Raw genomic sequence first — 5620 nt, forward strand, 5'->3', positions numbered from 1 at the left:
GCCCCCCGCCCGCCGACCGGTCGCGGGCGAGCGACCGGCCGCCGGCGAGGTTGGGCCGAGCGGGGCCGCTCGGGAGAGCGAAACCCGCCGCGGCGCGTCCCCCCACCGGGCCACACGGAAAGCAACCGGACGTGCTAGAGGAGACAGCGACCCGACGAGGCGGGCGCGGCCCGGACACCGGGGCCCCTTCGAGCCGGGGCGGCTCGCTCTGCAGCAGGCGGCGGAACGGCAAAGGAGCGCCGTGCGGTGCGCGCCCGCGCGCGCACGGGCGGCTCGGGCTCTTTTCCCCCGGCCGCGCACACCCCTCTCTCTCTCTCTCTCTCATATCGGGCTTTCGCCTTTCCTTTGCGCTTCGACACGGCGACTTTTCGCCTCCTCGCGGCTCGGCTCCAGCCGCACCGCCGCCCGGCGCTGCTCGCGGCCGGCACCCACGGGGCGCTAAACCGGGACCAAAGGCCGGCACCGGCAAACCTCGCGTGCTTTCGAAGGACACCTGTAGGCTCGCGGGGCCACGCGGCCATCACACAGCTGGGACGGTCAAGACGCCCTTCCTCGGCAGCGGGAGGGGCGACACCTCGCCTGCGACGGGGAGCGAATCGGAGAAGAGACCGCCCGGCCCGAACACCGGACCCCCGCCGTGGGCTTCCCCATGACAGAGAAGCCCCGGAAGAAAGCCCGGCCGGCCGGGGGCCCTCTCCGACGCGACCCGAAAAGCCTCATCGATCGGGGCGGACGCGGCTGCACGAGGGCAGAGGAGGCAGCGGAGCGCAGAGGCAAAGCCCCAGCAGCCGCGGAACCGCCCGGCCGAAAGCGTGCAACGCACACCACGGCCCCACGGCAGCCCACCAAGGCGCACGCCCCACCGGCCGGCGCCGCCACGGGTGCGGCTGGGCCGAGAGCGGACGGGCTTGGGGGCTCCGCGCGCGTGCGAGCGGGGACACGCGTCCCCGGACCGATCCGCTCGCGGATTGGTCCCGGCACAGGGTAGACCGGGGGGGTGCCGCCACCCGCCCGCGGACAACGGCTCTCCTGGCCGGACGACGGAAGGACGGGACCGCCGGGCCGGGGTGGGGATGGCCTTCACCCTTTTCTGCCCAGGGAACCCGTCCGAGCGTTCGAGAAAGGTGCCACCGGCTTTCGCCCGCCCCGCGGCTGGCGCGCTCTCTCTCTCTCTCTCTCTCTCGGCCTCTCTTTCTCTCCCCTTCGGAAAAGCCGGGGTACGGCACCGATCAACGGAAAAAAAAAAAAAAAAAAAAAGGCACATGGCGTGCGCGGCCCACAAGGACCCGTGCTAACCACGGGCGCCGGGGGCCCGGGGGGGGCGAGGCGCGCGCCGCCTTCTCGCTGCCCCCCCCCCTTCGAAACCCACCGGCATCGCTCGGCTCGGGGCTCGCTCGGCCCCCCGGCTCCACACAACCTCGGCTTTCGTGGGCCCGCACGCTTCTCGGTGCCGCGGCTTAGGGCCGCGAGAGGAAAAGGCCATCGGAGGCCGGGCGGGCGGGGCCCCCCACAGCACCCGCACACGCCCTTGAAAAAATAGCAACGGACCACCCGGGGCAGAAGCGGGCTCGGTCGCCACGACCGAGGAAGGGCGAGGCGCCGCCGCCTCGCCCGCGACCTTCCGGGGGTTGCTCTCTGCCGGGGGCTTCGGTCCGTGCTAGGGCGGGCCGGCCACCGCGGCCGGCCCCTCTCTGCCCGCGAAAAAAACAGCCCGCCCGCAAGGCGGGTCCCCGGCTTAAGGCCGAGGAAGGGGGTGACTTCAACAGCACGCGCCGGTGGGACGGGGTGCCGCCACCCCGGCTCCACGGCTCATCGGGCGACCGCCGTCACCGAGCCCCTCCGGCCACGCGGCGAATGCCGAGGCCAGGCCGCGCGCCCCACCGCTGCCCTTCCGACACGGACACGCTGGCAAACAGGTCGGGAGCGGGGGAACCGGGCGCCGCCACCGCGGCGGGCTGGCCGGGCCTTGCTCGGGGAGGAGGCTCTCGGGCGAGGGCCGGGGAAAAAAAAAGCCCGGCCGCGTCGACCCCCGGCTGCCGGCCACTGCCACCGGACCGGCTGCCGGAAAAATGCCTGCCGGAGCGGGCCCCGGCTTAAGGCCAGGCGGAAAAGGGACGAGGCGCCGCCGCCTCACCTGCCACCGATCGTCCCAGGGGGGCCGCCCCCCCTTCAACCGGGCCGGCACGGCAGCCGACCGGAGCGGAGCAACACACACGCGGGGCTTCTCACCGCCTCGCTGCGGCCAGCGAGCGGCTTCTCGACACGGTCTTTCGGGCCGTCTCTCTCGGCTCTCGGCTCTCTCTCTGGTGGCCCTTCACACTGCCCATTCTCTTCTCTCTGGCTTCTCGGGCAGCTCTCCCCCCGAAAGAGCGCCCTGGGCAGGACGGGAACCGGGACCAAGCCACGCGGCTCACCCGGCCTAGGCGGCACTCGCTCTGCCCCGACGACCGCGCGGCGCGGCCGCCCTATCCTCCGCCTTGCGACGCAGGCACCCTGGAAACCTGCGGGGACGCGGCCCGTCACCTCGCTCCCAATATACGGAAAGATAAGTCCAAGGCCGCCGACGCCTCCAAGGAGACGAGTGGAAGTCGACCGGGAGGGTGCGCCAGCGCAGGCCGACCGCTACGTCGACATAGCCGGAGGCAGCCTGGAACAGCGACCCCTTGGTGAACTTCCGCAGGCGGCCGCGACACCAGGTCTACCCGGGCGGACGGAGACCAGGTCTACCCCGTCTCCGGGATACCAGGTCTACCCCGGCCGCCGGGTACAAGGTCTACCCCGTCTCCGGGATACCAGGTCTACCCCGGCCGCCGGGTACAAGGTCTACCCCGGCTCCTGGATACCAGGTCTACCCCGGCCGCCGGGTACAAGGTCTACCCCGGCTCCTGGATACCAGGTCTACCCCGGCCGCCGGGTACAAGGTCTACCCCGTCTCCGGGATACCAGGTCTACCCCGGCCGCCGGGTACAAGGTCTACCCCGTCTCCGGGATACCAGGTCTACCCCGGCCGCCGGGTACAAGGTCTACCCCGTCTCCTGGATACCAGGTCTACCCCGGCCGCCGGGTACAAGGTCTACCCCGGCTCCTGGATACCAGGTCTACCCCGGCCGCCGGGTACAAGGTCTACCCCGGCTCCTGGATACCAGGTCTACCCCGGCCGCCGGGTACAAGGTCTACCCCGTCTCCGGGATACCAGGTCTACCCCGGCCGCCGGGTACAAGGTCTACCCCGGCTCCGGGATACCAGGTCTACCCCGGCCGCCGGGTACAAGGTCTACCCCGGCTCCGGGATACCAGGTCTACCCCGGCCGCCGGGTACAAGGTCTACCCCGGCTCCGGGATACCAGGTCTACCCCGGCCGCCGGGTACAAGGTCTACCCCGTCTCCTGGATACCAGGTCTACCACGGCCGCCGGGTACAAGGTCTACCCCGTCTCCGGGATACCAGGTCTACCCCGGCCGCCGGGTACAAGGTCTACCCCGGCCGCCGGGTACAAGGTCTACCCCGGCTCCGGGATACCAGGTCTACCCCGGCCGCCGGGTACAAGGTCTACCCCGTCTCCTGGATACCAGGTCTACCCCGGCCGCCGGGTACAAGGTCTACCCCGTCTCCGGGGTACCAGGTCTACCCCGGCCGCCGGGTACAAGGTCTACCCCGTCTCCGGGATACCAGGTCTACCCCGGCCGCCGGGTACAAGGTCTACCCCGGCTCCGGGATACCAGGTCTACCCCGGCCGCCGGGTACAAGGTCTACCCCGTCTCCGGGATACCAGGTCTACCCCGGCCGCCGGGTACAAGGTCTACCCCGGCTCCGGGATACCAGGTCTACCCCGGCCGCCGGGTACAAGGTCTACCCCGTCTCCGGGATACCAGGGCTACCCCGGCCGCCGGGTACAAGGTCTACCCCGGCTCCGGGATACCAGGTCTACCCCGGCCGCCGGGTACAAGGTCTACCCCGTCTCCTGGATACCAGGTCTACCCCGGCCGCCGGGTACAAGGTCTACCCCGTCTCCTGGATACCAGGTCTACCCCGGCCGCCGGGTACAAGGTCTACCCCGGCTCCTGGATACCAGGTCTACCCCGGCCGCCGGGTACAAGGTCTACCCCGTCTCCGGGATACCAGGTCTACCCCGGCCGCCGGGTACAAGGTCTACCCCGTCTCCTGGATACCAGGTCTACCCCGGCCGCCGGGTACAAGGTCTACCCCGTCTCCTGGATACCAGGTCTACCCCGGCCGCCGGGTACAAGGTCTACCCCGCCTCCTGGATACCAGGTCTACCCCGGCCGCCGGGTACAAGGTCTACCCCGGCTCCTGGATACCAGGTCTACTCCGGCCGCCGGGTACAAGGTCTACCCCGTCTACGGGATACCAGGTCTACCCCGGCCGCCGGGTACAAGGTCTACCCCGGCTCCGGGATACCAGGTCTACCCCGGCCGCCGGGTACAAGGTCTACCCCGGCTCCGGGATACCAGGTCTACCCCGGCCGCCGGGTACAAGGTCTACCCCGTCTCCGGGATACCAGGTCTACCCCGGCCGCCGGGTACAAGGTCTACCCCGTCTCCTGGATACCAGGTCTACCCCGGCCGCCGGGTACAAGGTCTACCCCGTCTCCGGGATACCAGGTCTACCCCGGCCGCCGGGTACAAGGTCTACCCCGTCTCCGGGATACCAGGTCTACCCCGGCCGCCGGGTACAAGGTCTACCCCGTCTCCGGGATACCAGGTCTACCCCGGCCGCCGGGTACAAGGTCTACCCCGGCTCCTGGATACCAGGTCTACCCCGGCCGCCGGGTACAAGGTCTACCCCGGCTCCTGGATACCAGGTCTACCCCGGCCGCCGGGTACAAGGTCTACCCCGGCTCCTGGATACCAGGTCTGCCCCGGCCGCCGGGTACAAGGTCTACCCCGGCTCCTGGATACCAGGTCTACCCCGGCCGCCGGGTACAAGGTCTACCCCGGCTCCGGGATACCAGGTCTACCCCGGCCGCCGGGTACAAGGTCTACCCCGTCTCCTGGATACCAGGTCTACCCCGGCCGCCGGGTACAAGGTCTACCCCGGCTCCTGGATACCAGGTCTACCCCGGCCGCCGGGTACAAGGTCTACCCCGTCTCCGGGATACCAGGTCTACCCCGGCCGCCGGGTACAAGGTCTACCCCGTCTCCGGGATACCAGGTCTACCCCGGCCGCCGGGTACAAGGTCTACCCCGGTTCCTGGATACCAGGTCTACCCCGGCCGCCGGGTACAAGGTCTACCCCGGCTCCGGGATACCAGGTCTACCCCGGCCGCCGGGTACAAGGTCTACCCCGGCTCCTGGATACCAGGTCTACCCCGGCCGCCGGGTACAAGGTCTACCCCGTCTCCTGGATACCAGGTCTACCCCGGCCGCCGGGTACAAGGTCTACCCCGGCTCCTGGATACCAGGTCTACCCCGGCCGCCGGGTACAAGGTCTACCCCGGCTCCGGGATACCAGGTCTACCCCGGCCGCCGGGTACAAGGTATACCACGTCTCCTGGATACCAGGTCTACCCCGGCCGCCGGGTACAAGGTCTACCCCGGCTCCTGGATACCAGGTCTACCCCGGCCGCCGGGTACAAGGTCTACCCCGTCTCCGGGATACCA

This window comes from Lonchura striata, chromosome 21 (assembly GCF_046129695.1).
Source record: "Lonchura striata isolate bLonStr1 chromosome 21, bLonStr1.mat, whole genome shotgun sequence".
Lineage (NCBI taxonomy): Eukaryota > Metazoa > Chordata > Aves > Passeriformes > Estrildidae > Lonchura > Lonchura striata.